At 35.3% G+C, this 19421-nt stretch overlaps 1 protein-coding gene across 1 annotated transcript in view; it reads right to left on the reverse strand.

The window, feature by feature from the left end:
- The window catches only part of LOC109613748 (paired box protein Pax-6-like), a 115570-nt gene extending 96884 nt beyond the window's left edge, over nucleotides 1–18686 (reverse strand). Inside the window, exon 1 of the mRNA XM_059121269.1 lies at nucleotides 17688–18686. The gene's annotated coding sequence lies outside the window, so the exon portion shown is untranslated. The remainder of the gene's footprint in view (nucleotides 1–17687) is intronic.
- Nucleotides 18687–19421: the final 735 nt, after the last annotated feature.

A 19421-nucleotide genomic window follows, 5' to 3' on the forward strand; every position in this document is an offset into this window, starting at 1 on the left:
TTCTGATTATGAAGCAAATATTTAGGGTACCGTGCTGCTTTACTCCTGCAAATTGACTATATACAGTGAATCTTCCTCTAACCCCTATTTCGGGAAGAAATACAGAAATATTTTCAAAGATAATTTTTTCAAAGTAAATTCTAAGCTAATAAATCTGATGAATGATTTATTTCAAAATATATAACGAGCTGAAGAGAGTCTATCGTAGACCAGCTGAAGTGAGTTTCTCATAGACGAGCTGAAGTAAGTTTCTCATTGACGAGCTGAAGTGAGTCTCTCATAGACAAGCTGAAGTGAGTCTCTTATAGACGAGCTGAAGTAAGTCTCTCATAGACGAGCTGAAGTGAGTCTCTCATAGACGAGCTGAAGTGGGTCCCTCATAGACGAGCTGAAGTGAGTCTCTCATAGACGTGCTGAAGTGAGTTTCACATCGACGAGCTCAAGTGAGTCTCTCATAGAGGAGCTGAAGTGAGTCTCTCATAGAAGAGCTGAAGAGGGTCTCTCATAGAAAAACTGATGTGAGTTTCACATCGACGAGCTGAATTAAGTCTCTCATAGACGAACTGAAGTGATTCTCTCATAGACGAGCTGAAGCGAGTCTCTCATAGACGAGCTGAAGAGAGTCTCTCAGCTCATAGACGAGCTGAAGAGAGTCTCTCAGCTCATAGACGAGCTGAAGAGAGTCTCTCAGCTCATAGACGAGCTGAAGGGAGTCTCTCATAGACGAGCTGAAGATATTCTGTCTTAGACGAGCTGAAGAGAGTCTCTCATAGACGAGCTGAAGAGAGTATGTCATAGAAGAGTTGAAGAGAGTCTCTCGTAGACGAGCTAAAGAGAATTCCTCATGGAAGAGCTGAATGGAACTGGAGAGAGCAAGGTGTCTAAAGGAGCTGAAAGGAGTAAATCTTTATAAAGAGTTTACTAAACTAACCGAAGGAAGTGTTATCCTAGACGAGAAGATAACACGAGTTTTAATTACTTTTTACTTTTTTAAATTTTTTACATTTAATTCTGCCAAATTTTGGAATTTTAAGCTCTTATTTTGCAGAAAGGCTTCTTAAAAAAATTATCAATATAGGCCCTCCTTTTGCTACAACAATTATATAATTATATCCTAGGTTTTAGTTATTACAAGGGTCTTTGTCGTATTTTCCAATATATTTGAGTGAAAATTATTTTTCTGACCAAAACCAACAAATCCACTAAAAATTTGTCCAGCCGGTTGTTCGGAACTTCTAACAATAGAAACAATCTGTCAAAAGATTTTCTACACTCAAAAAAAATCATTCTTAGCAAACTCTAGGAAATATGTTCAAGACCCTCGAAATGAATGAAATCAATAGCATGCCATATATGAGCGCTAATCCAAAACATTGACCTGGGTTGAAATTTATTGAATTAATTAAAGGTGTTCTACGGCCCAAGGAACCAAGTTTTCGGAGATAGTTCTTGGTCCCTAAAAGTAGATCTTTAAATAATTGCAGAATAATTCAAAAAAAAAAAAAAAAAACAGGGATATTTTAAATATTTTCCCATAATTTTTCGAAGTCGATTTTAAGTCTATTAGTACAGATTTTAATATTTGGAGATCTATGGCTTATGGAAAGTCCAAATTGGTCATTCACAATTTGATATATTTTTTAGGATATAAAAATTAATTTTGATTCATTATTTTAGGTACTTATTGCCTAAAAACCATTTTCCCCCATTTCCACCTCGAAACCTTCCCTCGTTATTTTGCCTCTCTATCTCTCTCTGAGTCCCCTAAATGTTTCTAACCCGCTTGTTTTCAAGATTAAATTTTGTGGCACACTTTGTTCACTTTGCATATCATCAACATTCGCAGTAGCAGCAACAACAACTAGAACCTCATCATCCTCATCAACACCAAGAGCAGCGATGGCAAACGAAAAATCCGTGGCAATAACGACATGATGCTCAGCTCTCTAACTAATTCAAATGCAAATTCAATCAAAACATGTCCATCATCCAGCAACAGGAACAATAATACCCGGAGACAACAGGGCAATTTGCTGGTGTTATTTGTTATCATTGGCGTTATTGTTGGTGGTGTTGTTGTAGCATTAGCGATATTATGTGAATTGCCGGGGCTATCATAACACCAAAAATACAATCATCGCACATTAGCCAGGGTTTGGTGGCATCTACAACTTGAATTTCAATGTAAATTTTTAAAAAGGTTTCTGGCAAACACACGCTCGCTCGCAATGATGCCCACATACATTTAGAAGTGTGTGGTGCATATGCCTGTGTGTGTGTGTGTGGGTTTCAACATCCTGTTCGTTTGCTCGTTTTGGATAAATTCAACAACATCAAAATTCAAATTCAAATTGAAATTACATTTAGAATTTAGATAGCCTCTTAGCCCCGCAACCCACCGTTTTGGCCACACCATGTCATTGGGGGACGTCCTTTGAAATGCCCGTGTTTCCGCTATTTGTTGCCCCCCTTTCGTTGGCGTGTGAACATGCAATTAGATGTGGTTAGAATTTAGGCCTAAAACTATTTCAGCCAACACTCCGTTCATAACTATGTAACGTATGCACCTCAACATGATAGAGGCCATGAAATATTCAGAGGTATTCTAACAACATTCTAAGCGGGTCTAAATTTGTTTAGCAATGAAAACAAAATGAAAAATTGGATGGAAATTGTTTTGAAGTAGATGTTTTTTTTTTTATTTCTGGTCAAAAGTTTGATATTTTGAAGAATGAAACAAGTAAATAAAGTTTAAGTTCGGCCGGGCCCAACGAATATCGGTAGATATCGCTATATGTGCATTATAGGAAAACGTGACCTAAATATTTAATGTTCTGCCACCGGAGCTAGAAACCATTATTACCTTCAAATAGCATCACTACATATATGTGGGCTATACCGGAACGTGGACCGATATATCATTTCAATATCAATCATCCTAGACACAATAAAAATTGTTCTGCCAAATTTTGAAGCTCTACGTCAAATAATGTTTGCTGTATCGTGATTTCAACAGACGGACATCGTTATACCGACGTAAAATTTTATGCTGATCATGAATATCTATTCTACGGGTCTACGACGAATATTAAGTGTTGTTGCAAACGGAATGACAAAGTTAATATACCCTCCTTTTCAAGATGGAGGGTATAAAAACGTAGGAGGGAATTGTTTTGTGTTTCAAGGATTCAACCAGAAACTCGTCTCTTCGATCTATCGATTTTGTCTAAGAAGGTGACAATTCATGTGTAGTTTTGCAAATTGGAAATAATACTGTATTTTCGGAAATAAATTTTCAATTTAAAATTGAATCGAATTTCGACCCTAACCCTTTTCCGATCCCACTTTAAATATGTAGATACTTTTTTTCCTCCACATAATTTTTCTCTCATATTCTCTCTCTCTCTCTCTCAGGCCAACTAAATACAAACGCCGTAGAATTTCTAATTTAATTTGCCAGTCTTGAATATTTAGCAGCATAGAAACCGTAACAAGACAAGACAATTAATTGAAGGTCTCGAGCAAAATCTAAAACATAAAAATAGATCAAATTAAATTGACATACATTGTTGACAACTCTAAGAACATATTTCTCTTGTTTTTTTTTTTTTTTTTTTTTTTTTTTTTTTTTTGTGGATCACATTTGACATACACTGTGGTGCAAAAAAATTCAACTATTTCACCAGTAACGGCAAAGTGCTATTAGATTATCTTTTGAATCGATTTAAAATCTCATGAATTGTTATGACGACCTGATATTTTGCAAGGTCTAGTGAAAACATGCAAAGCCAAGAAGGAGGTCAATTTTTATATTTTTAAGGGTTTTTATCTGCAAACAAAAAAAAAACGGCTTCTATTTTGTAAAATCGGCTAAAATCAATTTTTAATTTTTACAGCCCAAGTCAGGACCATGTTTTTTATTATCAAAAAAAGAATATTAAAGCTAAGCCCAGCTATATAGCTATAACTATATTTTATCAATTTGGCAGACTTGCATCTAATTCTAAAGTCAGAGCTCAATTTCTCTTCGTTTTTACTCGAGAGTGGAACATACTCCGAGGAGCTCGAAGAGCACGAGTTGTAGGCAAAGTTTACTGTTTACTCATTTGTTTAATGTGGGAGCGTTTACGAGTTACTCATGTTTGAAAAATAAGAGTAGGACTCAAAATAGAGTCGAAATTTCTAAAAGTGAAAATCACAATTTTCTTTACAGATTTGTGTTTAGTAGCAAATAGGTTTTGATTTTGATGTGTAGTCGGTGGAGAGTTTTCGTAAAACATACTCGATCTTATTCGCATTCGAGCGATTTCACTCTCTATTCAAAGTTACGAACCTTTCTGAGCTCAGACAAAAAATATCGAAAGTTCATAGAATTAAAATTGTGAAAACGTTTGCTCTCAACTGTTGCCAGTCATACATACATATGTGGAGCCACAATCAGAATGAAAATTCACAACCCCTTGTTCTAGTCACGTTACGTTTTACAGCGCGGCACTCTCTGCTGCCAGTGGCGTTATGTTGGCACTCACTTCGACTTTGCATGTTTATTGATGTCCGTTCTCGCCCCCACCCCCCCCCCCCTTCGCTTTCTTCAACATCATCACCATCGTAATAAAATGCAATTTCATTTAATAAATTTGAATTAACCAAATTAAAATGCATTGAAAAAACGCGTACACATACAGACATGCGATGGTACATTTGCAGTACACACATATAATACATACAAACAAACATTTTATACTGCATTTGAAAGTCTGATGGCAATGTTAGTGACATAAAGCCAATGTAAATGGGGTTTGGTTGAAAAGATGCAGTACAGGGCATGCTTTTTTAGCAGCTTTTCAAAACGCAGGTTGTGATGTATTTCACAATTAATATTACTCGATAAAGAAATAAGAAAATTTTTGTCAAAAATATATTAAAATATAATTTTAATACTAACACTAATTGATAAAATTTTTTGGTTAGTGGAACTTGGGACTTCCAATAAAAGTTCAAACGTGAATCAAAAAAATGTTCTGATCCTTTTTTTTTATTTTATTTATTTTTGCCTTTCCCCTTGGTAAACATTACCTTCTTTCTCCACCTATAAACAAACGTTGTTTTTATAAAAACAATAACATTTAAGAATTTTTTGATCTACTTTTAATTTTTGTGTCCGACTTCTGCTGTCATGTATGCGTCACAATAATGACAAAAATAATATATAATAAATAATTACGTTTTATTATTTTTTTAACCCATTTTTGAATATTTAAATTATTACTCAATAATTCACTGACTGTCTGATTGAGTAAAAAAGTAATTATATATGAATGCTAAGGCTCAGCAGCTGCCAAATTTTAATTAAATATAGAGCTTTATGAAGTGGAGTGCACAGCTATATTATTATTTTAAATAAAATATAGCCGAAATTAAAATGTTTCGTTGTTTTGTTAAAATCTGCTGAATATTCAAGGGAAACGTAACCAAAAATATCCAATTCTTAATTAGGATATTCGAAATGACCAGTCTTCCAAAATCCGTCTAAATTGTCCAAAAATTTGCTTATAAAATTTTTGGTTTGAAACCAGTCTGTTTGTCCGAGGGGTATCTTATCTCTGAAAGTATTTCAATGAGAAGTTGGCTTAATTTTAATATATCTGCTAGAAAACTCACCCAAAAAGTATTTTTCACGACCGGATGGGATATAAAATAGGAAACCTGAACTATGTATGATACGTTTTTCTACCCTAAAATACTAACTTAGTATTAACCGATTTTTTTATTAAGCGATATGCGCCCTTTCTTCCGAACGTATTGAGATAAAAACTATAGTTTGGTCACATAAAGGGCGAGATAAAAAAAAAACTGCAACAAAGTCAAACGCCATAATTTTTACATTTTTTTTTTAATTTTATTGAACGAAAGCAAAAAATGTCGGAAAAAGCATCAAATTTTAGAATGAGTTTAGATTTGTTCGAATTGGTCACCAATGGTACGAGACACAAAAGATTTATTCACAATTAAATACTGGAGTGCTCTAACGATTGCGGGTTTTTCATCTCACCCTGTATAGGTGGTGGAATGTGAGAGAGTATGATAAACACTCACTCACTTGTTTAGCATACTCTCTCACATTCCACCACAAATGAAGAGATCAGATATTAAAAAAAAAAACCGAAAGCCCTCCACCAAATCAAAAAAAAAAAAAAAAAACAAATCACTCTCACTCTCACAGCAAACTTGAATTCATAAATTTATGAATTGAGTTCATAAATTTATGAATTGAGTTCATAACATGCATAAATTGAAACATTAAATACTGGAGTGCTCTAACGATTGCGGGTTTTTCATCTCACCCTGTATAGGTGGTGGAATGTGAGAGAGTATGATAAACACTCACTCACTTGTTTAGCATACTCTCTCACATTCCACCACAAATGAAGAGATCAGATATTAAAAAAAAAAAACCGAAAGCCCTCCACCAAATCAAAAAAAAAAAAAACAAATCACTCTCACTCTCACAGCAAACTTGAATTCATAAATTTATGAATTGAGTTCATAAATTTATGAATTGAGTTCATAACATGCATAAATTGAAACATTGACCACATTTTCTGAACATTATTCAAAATATTTAGTTTTTTCTGTGAGCAGGTTGAGAATAATTTTTCCATTTTTTTTTCCCAGAAATGGAGATAACCAAGAGAACTGTTACTTTTCCTTAGGCCCTCTCTAATACCTTCTTTTCTTCAAGCTAAACTCTCTAGTTATTGAGAAGTTTTTTAACAAAGTAAAACATTTCTATTTTTAGAAACGTAATTTCCAAAGGATTACAAAGTTTGAATTTACTATTGCCTTGACAAAATGAAAACTTTCTTGTTTTAGACTTACGATATTAATATCCTACATCATACTGTGATACAGGGAATTTTGTCTTTGCGCATTAGTTTTAAACACAAAGAGGAAGCGAGATAGACCTACTGTTTTCTTCTGAAGATTCACACTTTAAGGCGATTTGTGCAGGTCCACCCGTTTTTTGCCCGACTGCCCATATATTTTTGTAAGCAAAGTAAAGGTCGCATTCATAGCCCAACTTAAATATAAAAATTTCTCAGTTTTTTGGTCTGGCTCAATTACGAATTCTAGGGAAACTGAAGGCGAACCCTAGTGAAATTGAGGATAAATGCTTAAGATTTGTACAGAGCTTCCGAACATAACTTTCTTCAATTCCACATTAATTGCGATCATATGCAAAATATGTTTCCAAATAGGACAATGGAATTCTGGAACTTTCTCTGTATTCCTTAAATTATCAACCTTTCTCTTTGATCTTCATTTCCCTACTTGAGTCAAATTGTGTAGATCACCTTTATCTTCCTTGAATTTAACCCTGAAAATGTGTTTCTTTTTTTCTCGATTTACTTTTCCAAATGAAATTGCATAAATTTCATTGAATGCATTCGCTCGCTGCTGGCCGTTGGCGATTCGTAAAATAAAAACTGAAAACACACAAAAAAAATATAAGTGTCTTTAACACGTGCTAAATCTATTTAGTGCGATTGCGGATGTTGGCACTTTTTTTGTTATTTGAATTTAGATGGACGTAATGAAATCAACGCTACACTTAATTTAAAAATAACGATGTGATTGTCGATGTCTGTCCGACGGCGATGGCGGTTGAGCGGCCGTCTAAGAACCCCCTCCGGCCTAGGTCAACCAGTTGGACTGGGTTTTGCCGAGTAAATGCAATTTTCAGACCTAATTATCACTTACAGAACACACTCACATACATTTTAGTTGCAATTGCAATAGAGAATGAGAGATTCGTGTGTGTGGTCGGCGGTGGTGTGATGGTGGATGGATGGATGGATGATATCACTTGAAAATTTGCGACAAAATTTCAAAGTGATATCCAAATTGAACGGATGCAATTGCCAACAGCTTGGGCAGAATTGCGAAAAACACCCACCTCTACATTTTGACATACATTTTCAGACAATTACCAATGTAAACGTTTTGCGGGGGAGGTAACGAGCGGGTGGGGATATACTTTCAGATTTGAAAATTCTGATTGCAAATCTGAGCGAATAAAAAAAAACATTTTCCAACAATTGTCTCATTACGACACACGTAGTGGTGGTCCGACAGATAGACAGACTGTGATGTGGTGGTTTCAGTTTCCATCTCTTTCCTTTGCTGTTTTGCATTTTCCTACCAAAAAAAACGAGCGTATTTTTTTGCGAATGAGCGAGCGAGTGGATGAATGAATGATAAGTGTGCTAAAATGGTCGCATCATACGATTTGCATTGTTTTTGTTGGATTGCAATCAACTCGCTTACCGAGATTTAGAAGCTAAAGAAGAAAACACAAAAAATAAAACATTTCAAATCAAAACTACGACAACAACAACAAAACAAATCTAGCAAAGATCACGATTTCATTTTAAACAATTGTTTTGTAAATTCAATTAGCAAACGCTGGCATCACTTGAAAGCCAACGAAGAACTGGCTGACTGATGTTACGCTGCCAAGCTAATTCAAGATTCGAAGCACACGTTGACAATGACACTAGCCAGCAATAAACGATGGCGATGATGATGGTAAGGGCAAGAACAGTGAATGATATATGTGTGATTGTGTGTGTGTGAGCCTTCCATAGTTAAGGGGTAAGTTTTGTTCGAGTAAAGTCCTTCAGCTCTTTGAGAAATCCTGTAGCGTGTAATGCCCGTATTGTTGTTTTTCGCAACAGCGTAGCGTATGTTTTGACATGCGCTAGTTAATGTGCCCTTTGCTTGACTTGTGAAAACTTTGAAATGCCTTAATTTTCAGCGTAATTACACAGAAACAAAGGACTCTTTATTGCTGAATAAATGACACTACGATAATAGCAATTAAGGATAATCAAAATGATCGGAAATGGAGGGGAATTCATTGTCTGAGAAATTCCACCAATGCCATATAACATAACGGAAAGCGTGATTTAAGTTATTCAATCCAATCACTTTAATCCAAGTCAATCCAAGACCCTGAATATCTGGATGTATATAAATTACTAGCATTGTGTTAGTAATTGATGTTCTCTGAAGTGCATGAATCGATTTTGTTTCTGCAAAGTACATATTAAAGGTGACGTCAATAAGAATGTTTATATGTGTAAACAGCCTCTATATGTTCATCGGTTTATGTTACAACTGTTTTACAGTTCACACATGCTTTAATATTTTAAAAAAATGTGTTTCGAATATTTTGAAAATATCAAAGTATGTAAAAGGAAAGTATGTGAGTGACTAACTGATCCAACGTCCAGGCGAAACTAGAATCTTGAATATTTGGGTCAATTTTGGTATGTAAGGGTGAGGTAAGGCTAGGTTTTTGGATATTTGAACTACATATACTAAAAGTACCCAAAAGGTACTAAAAATTTAATTCATTGTAAACGCATAGAGATAAAATTCAGAAATGTGGAATGAGGGACGCTGATGGGTTGTAAGATACATGAACCGAAGTAAAATTTTGGAAATTCGACCTATAAGCGTTCTAAAATATTTAAAATAAATTATTATGGTACCATTTAGTATGATGTGAACGGATTGACTTAAAGTCTTGAATCAAGTTTGGGAAGTGGACGTGACAAAAGGAGGTGGTCTCAAAAAAGTGTATTAAATTCATGAACTGTACTTTTTGCTACAGTTTATCCCAAACTTGATATCAAGACTTTAAGTCAATCCGTTCACAACATACTGAATGGTACCATAATAAGTGATTCTCAATACTGTTAGTATACTTATAGTTCGAATTTCCAAAATTTTACCACAATTGGTATTTATTTTATTACAATATATTTTTAAAGTTTAAAGGTGTGGTCTTGGCAAGTATACGAAAAGTACTAAACGGTATTGGGAGAACGGAAAGTGCTTAAATAAAAAAAAAAAATTGGCGTTAGGATCGCTGTTTGTGTGAGGAATTCCGATGTGGATGTGGTTTTGGGAATTCGTTCTAAAATAGTGCGGAAAGTAATAAATGGTAGAAAACTTGGTTATTCGGAAGGGGAAAGAGTTGGATATCAAAAATCTGGGGGAAATTGAAAATACATACTAAAAAGTACGATAGTACTAAATGATATTAAATTTGGTATTTGAGAACGGAAAGAGCTAGAATTCTGAAATTTAGAATGAGGGTCGCAGATGGGATGTAGGATAGGTGTACCAATGGTTTAATGGGTTAAAATTCGAACTATAAGTTTACTAAAAAGCAATAAAAGTTGTACTGACATTTGATATATGAATTATGTTTCGGGGAGGTGTTTTTGGAAATGCGTACGATGCTGGAAATTTGAAATGTTGGTATTGGGTTCACTGCTGAATGGTAGTGCGTACTTCAAGTATACAAAAAGTACACAATTGGCACCAAATTGTATACAAATTGTAGGAATAGAGCTGAACTTATGAACTCTGGTACAATGGTCGCTGTGAGCTAAAAAGAATGGGTATTTTTTAGAAATGTGTGCGTGAGGGTAAGAATAGAGCTGGAACTATGAATTCTGATATTAGAATGACTTAGGGATATATACCCTTAGTAAATGAAATGTTGATTTTTTATTGGGTACGTACGAAAAGGAGCTGTTCAACGTTTTCGTTCCCGACTAAAGTCTGTTATAAATATACAGGTTTTGACTATATTGGGTACTACGATCTGGCCAATATAGCCTTTTTTCTATTTGTGATTGAGACCCTTTTTATGAAAATGTTGAATTTCGTTGGGGCAGGTGAAGAAGATGTTTTGGACCGATATATCATATCTGTACCCTAAAGTTGGCAGAGAAATTGAGTTGCGCTTTAGTATTTTATGAAATTCATTTTTTTTTTATTAATTACACGAAAAAATAGTAGATTATGAAAAATGAGCTGTTTTTACAATATGATGATATGATAGTTTTTGAAACAATTCCGGTGAATAGTGTCGCTAAAATCATGAAAATACCGAATATCGGGAGGTACCATTAAATGGGGCTATTCGAAGACGTGGACCTGCACAGACAATTTTCAGTGACAGGCTTCAAATACGAAATTTGAAATAATTCCTATGGATAATGTCGCCAAAATCTTCAAAATACTGAATATAGGGAGGTGCCGTAGACCTGCATAGGTAATTTTCGGTGGTAGACTGTTGTACCAGTTAGGAACTTCAAATACGAAATTTGAAACACTTTCGGTGAATAATGTAGCTAAAATCATCAAAATACCGAATATGAAGAGGTACTGTTATATGGGGGTTATACGAAACCCTGGACATGCATAGTCAATTTTCTATCACAGGCTGTAGTACCTATTACGAACTTTTATTACGAAATTTGAAACATTTGCGTCTCTAAAATCATACAAATACCGAATATAGGGAGGTACCGTATAGGGGACCTATACGATGACGTAGACCTGCATAGGTAATTTTCGGTAATAGACTGTAGTACCAGTTTGGAACTTCAAATACGAGATTTGAAACGGTTCCGGTTAATAATGTAGCTAAATTCATCAAAGTACCGAATATGGGGAGGTACCGTTATATGGGGGCTATACGAAAGCCAATTTTCTATCACAGGCTGTAGTACCTATTACGAACTTTTATTACGAAATTTGAAACATTTGCGTCTCTAAAATCATCAAAATACCGAATATAGGGAGGTGCCGTTATATGGGGGCTATACGAAGGCTTGGACCTTCACGGACAATTTTCTGTCATAGGCTGCATGGTATGTATTACGAACTTCAATTACCAAATTTGAACCATTTCCGGTGAATAATGTCGCTTAAATCGCCAAAAAATATCGAAAATAGGGAGAGAAGTGGGGGCTATAACAAAACGTAGCTGATTTTCAATACCAAAAGTCCTGCAGACATAATATACATTTGAGCAAAATTTTATCAACCAACTTCAGTTCGTTCGGAAGCTAGAGGGATTTCCACAGACGGACGGACATAGCTAACTCGACATAGAATTTTATGCTGATCAAGAATATTTATATACTTTGTGGGGTCTAAAATGTATATTTCGGGTGTTACAAATGGAATGACAAACTTAACATACCCTCCATTCTATGGTGGAGGGTATAAAAATACCTGAATTCGTGATAAGCCCTTATTTCGAGGCTGTACCAAAAGTGGACCAATGGTTATTAAAGTAATTCAAAACTGTCTATACATTTTCAAAACTATATACTGCTGCGAAATGTCTCCAAATATTGGCCAAGGATATATAAAAGTCTTAAAAAAATCCGAAATTCGTTTGGGGTTTTGATCTTCAAACCATTACTCCGACAACTTATTGAACAATAAACCCATTATTTGGTAATGGGTTTCTTTGCTTGGAAATATTTGATCAAAAATATTTTATCCTTTTTTGGATATTTGCATTCGGGAATACCTTCTCCTTTTTTTGCCCTCAGATATTCAGATACTGATAACAACATCTCTTTTTTCAAAGTTTCTCGCCCCTAAATGATTGTGTAGTAGTTGCTGTCGAAACCTCTCAAAAGTGTTTGAATTCATACCTTGCTAGCGGATGAGTGTGTGAAATTAAACACGATTGAAAATAAATTTAATAAAGCGTCCATTCGGGGTATGAAAAGAACACTTGAGAGGAGCCACTTGAAAACGCTTTTGAAGGACTTCCTTCGTCGGCCACAAAAACGAAATAAAAACAAATTCCTTTAAAATACCAGCACAACACATCCCAATGATCCTATTCACAAAGCAATTCAGTAAACAACAACCCTCCACGGAGCGCAGCATACCAAGGTACATCCAGCAACCGCAAACGACAAGCCCATTAATTAATTTGCAAATTTACCTAATTGATGTTAATTAAAACTTTATAAATATTTTTTATCCCTATTTGAGCTAATTGGTAAATCTATCCTCTCCGACCCCTTATTTTCTGCAACGAACCATGGGCCTCCTTCAGAGTCGATACAAACTCCACCATTACCAACTCCATAAAATATGAATGCCCAGCATCATCAAATTGATAAACCGCCATTAATATTTTGCAACGAGATCTCGTCTCCACCGCCATCATCGGCATCGGCATCGGCATCAGCCTTGGAGCCATAGCCTCATCCATTGCTGGAAATCAATATTGAATTATTTGCAATCAAACGTTTATTCTTTTCAATTTTCATTCCGTTTTTGTTGTCGTTTTTTTTTTTTTTTTTTTCATTTTTGGTTTCTGCGAACCACACATATTTGCCGACAAAACCCCCCATTTTTAGCTGTTAGCAGGCTATCGGCCCTGGTTGGCTCGCTTGGAACTTTCCGAATACGGCCACTCGATAGATGGATAGATACAATTATTATTGCATCCATGGTAGCCATACACGGGTGGATCCCCGCCCTTTCATCAGCAGCGATGTCATCAAAGCTGCGCCACCAACAACAGCAGCAACAACAAAAAAACGCAGTAAATTAAATTGATAAACCACAAATTAATTGAGAGAGGAGCTCTAATGGAGTGTATTCAATTTATTGTAGATCGAGTCAATGGTTGGTTGGTCAAATGCTGCTGCTACTATTTTTGTTGTTGTCGTCTTTATGCATTTGTGGCAGCCAACAAACATTTGATGCAACATGTGTGGCTGGCTGGCCGACTGTCTACCAGTTTTTTTGTTCTTGTTGTTGCTGCTGAATATTTGCAAAAAGGGGTCGCGATTAAATCTGTCAAACGGGGGAATAAAACCCCCTCTAGAAATGAAAAACCAATGCATTGATGAGGCAGGCAGACAAACAACCATCCCCATCAAACGGCGAGCATAATGTGTGGTCTAAATTCGAAATTGTTGTTTTTTTAGGTTAATAACCCAACATGCAAATCAATCAAAAATTAATTAACTTAATCGAGGAATTTAATTAGAGATGGAGTCGGGAAAAAATGGTGGCCATTTGATTTGGTTGCAGTTAGTAATGATGTTTGATTTCGGAGCATTTTTGTTCGTTCCCAACATTTGAACAAATGTATGTTTGTCTTAAAATTTTAATCATTTGTTTGTTTAATTTCAGGAAAAAATATATCTGATATAATTTTGCGGAACAATTGCTATAGGGGTTGGTAAGTATGATATAAGTATATAATGATGGTGAACTTGATTATCGGTTAACATATTTTTGACCATTAAACAATGCAATTTATCAAAAAAAAGTCATTCAACTCCTCATTTCCTATTCTAATTTTTGCTATTTTGCGAAAATGTTAAAATTATTATCCTTAAAAATAACATTTAACATACCTATTTTCATAGTCACGTATGTACATGAGACTAATTATGAGTTTTGAAATATATACCTATCAAAATTTTGAAACCGAATGATAAGAATAGCGGTTAACATAACCTTAACCTACATTAGCTCTAATGTTGGTAGAAATATTTCATTTTATAAAAGTTAAAAATTGATCACATATTCTTGTGGGATCGAATGCTGTTTCGGAATCATTAAGATAATATTTCCCATATTCACTACTGACCTAATTTATTTATTTATGGTCTCATATATTCGATTCTTACATTAGCTCCAATAAAGATAAAAATATTCGAATTTATAGAAAATCTCGACGGATTTGCCGCTTTAGGGATCCATTGTTGTTGGTACAGGTTTGAGCACTGACAAATACTGGAAGTATATATATTCTTGATCAGAGTAAAATTCCAAGACGATTTAGCGATGTCCGTCTGTCGGCCTGTCTTTTGGTATTTTGATGATTTTACTGGAATTGCTTCAAATTTTATATTTGAAGTTCGTTGCCAAAAATTACATATGTAGGTCTACGTCTTCGTCTGGTCCCAAAATAACGATACCTCCCGATAATCGGTATTTTGATGATTTTAGCGGCATTACTCCCCAAAATTGTTTCAAATTTCGTCTTTGAAGTTCGGAATAGGTACTAATGACAACAAATTACTTATAAAGCAACACGTCTTCGTATAACCCCCATGTAAGCGGTTTGATTTTAGAGGTATTTTTTAATGATAATATTTTGTAATTTTTCAAGTTTCTTAAAATTTGTGGAGGATATTAAAAATAATTTTATTTGGTTTGTAACGAAGAATAAACGATTAGTTGTCTTTATTCAACGTACACACAGCCCCAATAGACTCTGCTGAGACCAGACGAAAGCAAGTGGCACTCTGCGGCCCGGACGATTTGTGAATTGCCGAAAAACTTCGTCACCTAAGTGGTCAATCCAACTCTATGGATGAAATCTTTTTTTTTTTTTTTTAGAAAATTTACAATTTATCAAATCTTTGTTTATCGTGATGTTTCATCAACCTAGTAGACTTGACCCAACCCATCTCTCTAATGTAGTATACTTTTTGGTTAAATTTTTGTACCTTTCTAAGATATACAAGAATATACTACTTTTACTAGATTACTTAAAATCTCTTCATGAACCAGAAAATATATTTAAATTTGTGAGCAAATTGAAGAGGAAACCAGCTAAAAATTATCAGTCGGTTTTGCCGATAGATTTATACCCTCAGCCAATGTTCGATTACTTAATGTTTGACGCTGTATGGAGTAGATTCGGAAGGAATGGGCCAATATTGTCCATTTCATATCGGACTTAAATAAATATGATATAAATATTGCGACGTGCCATGTTTGGACTATATTGGTTACTTCCTTCACTTTATATGAGATATGTGAATAATTTTTAGAAAATGGTAAAATGTGCGTGAGGTACCAGATGTAGTCGACCGAAGTATTCCATTTTCATACTTCATCTAATACAGATCAAAATATTCGTATGGGAAAAATTACAAGAAAATCGAACATTTAAGTCCAATTTAAATTTTAAATAATTAAATTCTATATTCATCTCAGGTTTCTGGTTAAAAACAAGTTCTAAAAAATCGCCAAAACAAGTCGACAGATAAAAGTATTGAAAATTGTTACCCTCTGTGGGTGAGATACCAGAAGGGGTTGGCAGATATATATCATCTTCACAACTGATCTTGCGTTAGCATAGATATTTGGATGTGTGAAATTTGAAGAGATTTGGATGCCTTTTTCGCATTCTTTCTTTCGCGTTTTGCTTTTCAAAAATCTAGAACGCTATGTGGAGGAGGTACCAGAAGAAATGGTTCGATCTATACCGTCTTTGTAACATATCGCATATTATGAGCTCAATGGATATTAAAATTTTTGACCTTTTGTGAGGGAGGTACCTGATGGAGTGGACCGATATTGTCCATTTTCGCACCTGACTTAGAACTGACGCATATATGTATAAGGATTTGTAAAGTTGGAACAAATTCGGATTATAGCTTCTCTTTCTGTGCAGAAAATATTTTCCTTTTTTTTGAAAATTTCAAGCTTTTGTGGGGGAAGTACCAGAAGGAGTGGATCGACACATTCCGTTTTTACAACAGACCTTGGGTTAATGAAATTATTGGGATGTGTGAATTTTTAAGACAGTCGGACTCTTACATCACATTTTATAAGAGTTGTAATTATTCAAAATTTTGACCCTTTGTGGGGGAGGTCATCTAGTACCTCGATATTGGTACTACGATATTGGTGGACTGATATTCTCCATTTTCGTACCTGACCTAGCACTGATGAAAATATTAGTATTCGCAAATTTGGAGCAAAATCGGATTGTCGTTTCTCTTTCTGTGCAATAAATTATTTTCTTTGAAACTTTTGACATTTTGAGTGGGAGGTACCAGAAGGAGTGGACCGATATTGCCCATCTCCGAACTCGATCTAAGTTTGATAATAATATTACGATGTACCAACTTTGGATCAAATCGGATACTCCCTTCGAGAGTGCACACCAGCCAGACAGACAGACGAACGGACATCGCTAGATCGACTCCAAATGTCCTGAAACGGAGTTGGTCCAAAGAGACCTAGGGTCTAAAACCGTTATTTCGACTAGGCACGTTTTGGTCGTATCAAATGATATATACCCTCTGTAGCCATATGACTGAGGGTATAAAAATACGGGATCGTTTATATTTGTAAATAATTTAAAATTCAGTTGTGACAAAAAAATTATATTTTCGACGTTAGTTTTCAGGCTTTTTTTCCAATTTAAGAAATTTATGGAAAATTGTAAAATAATCAACACAAATTTTTGAGGGCTTTTCTCGACCATCCCCATCGCCACATTTCCCCGCTCCTGCCGACCAAGGGGGCCACCACTCCATAACGAAGGAAGCGCGTACATTCTATAGTCCGAAGTATAGTATATAGTATACTCTACTACAGAGTTGCATTTTCCTATTTTCTTTGGGCAAAACTACTTTTCTGTTTGGCCATGATATTACCCATCTATACATATGTTATATGTTTTTCCCGTCGGATTTTATGTTATATTTAAAATCTTTTTTTTTTACTTAGGTTCTCAAATTTCTACATTTCTTTTATTTCCAATATTTTGAAATTCAGCGAATTTTCATATTCCGACTCCATCATTATCTATAATTTTATGTTTATATTTTCAAAGCGATCTGAAAATTATTGTCATTTTCAAGTAGAAGATCCCGTTACTGCCTTTTTTTTAAAAATGGCAAACCTCAAAAATAAATTTTTCTTTCATAAATTTATTTTTTTTTTTTTTTAAATAATTAAAATTTCCAATTCTTAGAAGTACGAATTTTTGAGATTTTATGGTACTCATATATAATCAAAAAACAAATCTTTACCTTATTCCCGTCTGTGAAAATTTTGGCAGTAATTGTTTGGCGAGTTTCGTCAAGAAACTCAGCCGTCGTTGCAGCACAAATTTAAAGTCCTTGGGGAAGTAGACGAAGAATTGGTGGTTCTTGGTGAAAGGCTGGAGTAACTGAAGTCTTTCCGAACTATTTTCACTGACAAAACACTTTCCGTTTTAACTTTCGTTGAAGTTGATTGTTGTTTTTGTGTTTCTTTAAAAGAAAGTTTTGATTTTTCACACACACGCGCTTTTGAAGTTGTTGGGGTTTAATTATCCTTGAAATCGTGTGTTCCAGATGTGTGATACACTTTAAGAAGTTTCGCTGCGAGTTCTCTTCTATGAGCTTTCGAACAGGTGAGTTCAAATAAAAGAGCAAATTAGATTATCAAACTTTGTGGCGTTAAATGTTGGATACAGAGAGGCACACACACACACGCGAGCAGGAAACACTGGAAAATCAAAGATGCCAGAGATTCACTTGCACAAATTTTGGGTTGAGTTTAACGAAGTACCTATTCTTTTAATTTTTAATGTGATTTGCTTTTGGGAATTTTAACACACTTTTTGTAGAGATTTTCTCTCTCCCGCAATTTTCACTTTTATTTATTGTTGTTATTTTTGTTTAACAAATCTCCGATTTTTGTTGTTGTTTGATTACACGTTACATTGACAGCGTACATGGGATTAGTGTCACCAATTAAGTCGTTTTTTTTTGTAACAGGATTTTGTTACGCTTTTCTAACACGTTGTGATTTGTTTTATTAGCGTTTATTATTTTTTTTTTTTTTTTCAAATTCAGTCGCAAGAATCGCGTGCACTTCGAAGCAAAGCCAGACAACGAATGATCTAACGGTTTTATTCGCACCATGCAGTACCACCACGCGGCGCTATTTCAATTGAGAAAGTGTGAAGTCAATTCAAGAAGGCAGGCAGTCGCTCGGTCAGGCAGCAGAACGAATTGCAGGCGACAGTCATCACCACCGTTCGACTTGTGGAAAAACAATGGCGACACTGATGTTTTGTTATGGCTCGAAGAGGGGTTTCCACACACAACACAGCCATGCCTCACCACACAGCCAGCCAAATGCCTGGCACTTGCAAAACCCGCCCCTTTTGCTAGACATTTGAGAGTGGCAGAGAGAATAAATTTCCCGTTATTTGCCTTAGTGCGCAGAATTGCCAAGGCTCTCTTCCTCTCTCGCTCGCTCTCTCTCTCATTTTATTTAGTTATTCAACTAAGTGATAGATTGAATTTAACTGTTTTCTGTTGATTGCCAGCCACCCTTTGATACACTCCTCCCCCCAGGATTTGCAAACACCAATACATTCCGGCTCAAACGAGTGTGGCTCTGCATGCGTGCTTGTGTGTGTGTGTGTGCGCGCCCGTCTGTGTGCAAAATGTCTTCATTAAAAGACAATTTTCTCATTTTGTGTGAATTTTCTTCACGTTTCGTTGAGAAAATTGAATTTCCTTTCTCCTCTTCAAGTTAATGAGGTTTGTTGAAGGTAAAGTTAGTTACTTTAACTGCTTGCTGCCCCGACTGCATGGCTGCCATTAGGATGTGAATGAGAGTGCTTGAATCTCACTCCCCACACAACCCCACCTCCGCTTTTCTTATATGGTCGTCTTTGTTGTTGTTGTTGCTGCTGTTGGGTTGGTTCCCTTCGGATCATTCGTTTATTTTTATTATGGCTAAAGCTGTATACTTTATTTTATTACCCA

This window comes from Musca domestica, unplaced genomic scaffold (assembly GCF_030504385.1).
Source record: "Musca domestica strain aabys unplaced genomic scaffold, Musca_domestica.polishedcontigs.V.1.1 19, whole genome shotgun sequence".
NCBI lineage: Eukaryota > Metazoa > Arthropoda > Insecta > Diptera > Muscidae > Musca > Musca domestica.